This window comes from Gallus gallus, chromosome Z, assembly GCF_016699485.2.
Source record: "Gallus gallus isolate bGalGal1 chromosome Z, bGalGal1.mat.broiler.GRCg7b, whole genome shotgun sequence".
Taxonomy (NCBI): Eukaryota; Metazoa; Chordata; class Aves; order Galliformes; family Phasianidae; genus Gallus; species Gallus gallus.
In genome coordinates, this window is record NC_052572.1 from 59,204,782 (window position 1) to 59,206,097 (window position 1,316).

Here is a 1,316-nt window from a genome sequence, read left to right on the forward strand (position 1 = left end):
GTCTCGCAGCAGGCTGGGGAAGGGCGAGAGGAGCGGTGCCGCTGTCTTTCACCTGCTCCGTTTGTTATTTGATCACCTAATGAAAAGATCGATGGCAGCCTGTTTATCCGGGCGATAGTGTCAACAGATTACGGGGGCGGCAATCAGATGCCTCCGTGCCCGGCGGGGAGGGAGCGCGGACCCACAAGAGTCGCTCTGCTGCGGGATGGGTTGCGCGGCACCGGGGAGGCACCGGCTCCCCTCAGCCGCCTGCGAGCCGGGGCCCATCTCCGTGCGCTGCTCCGCGCTCGGGAAGGGCGGCTCGGAACACGCGGCGCTCGGAGGGCCACGAAGTTGGCGGAGAAGCGCGGCTGTGGGGCTGCTGCAGAGCCGGGGTCGGAGGGGGCCGTCCGTGAGGCGGCCAGGTGCGAGGGAGCTGGGCCGGCGGGAGGCATTCCCTGCCCCCGACAAACTGCGGGGCACTGGGAACGGCCACAACTCACACTTAGCTGGGAAATGGGCTGTGATTGCTTTTTAACCTCTGCGAAGCTGGAGTGGGAAGAGGTTCGAGGGACGGGGACCTGCTCGGACCCGACTTCCCCTTGGCCACTCCACGGTCCTCATCTCGGGTCGCAGAGACCTGGGAAAACGTAGGGTTACTTGTGTGTTTCTTTTAGTCTCCTCTTTTTTTTTTTTTTTTTTACCTCCTTTCTGTGTGCCTTTCCCTCGGTGTAACCCAACCCGTGACCGCGCCGCCCCTCTCCTTCGAAGCCCTCTTGTCCCCTCCACAAAGGAAAAGTTCTCTCTGCAGATGTGTGGTGACAACTTCTGAGAGCTGTTTCTGGCGATGGGGGGTGGGCGGGGGTGGGGACCATCATGCAAACTCGACTACAGGTATGGTGATGCTGGCACGGTGGAAGACTGCGTGCGAGCCAGGAGCAGGTGCTGTGTTTTCTCCAAAAAATGTTAATCACCAGCCTCACCTGCCCAGCTCCGCAGAGCAGCGTGTGGGTAAGGATATACGTGTACACCCAGTATGTATATGCATCTATGTGTATGCATGTACTCAAAGGGCGTGGAGCAGACAGAGGACAATAACTGTGCAGGCTTCTGTCACAGGGCCCGGAGCATCTGCAAATTCCTCCCTCGTTCCCCAGCTTTCAGCCTTTGAGCATCCTACGCTCTGGACGGTGAGCACACTCAGGCTGCAAAGCTGCGGAGTGGCTTTTGGGGTTCTGCCTGTCCCAGTCCCAGCTGGGCCCCTGGGAACACCCGCAGATGGAGCAGAAGCACGGCTCGGCTTGGTTGCCCTCCAATGGGAGGGCTGTACTGTGCCA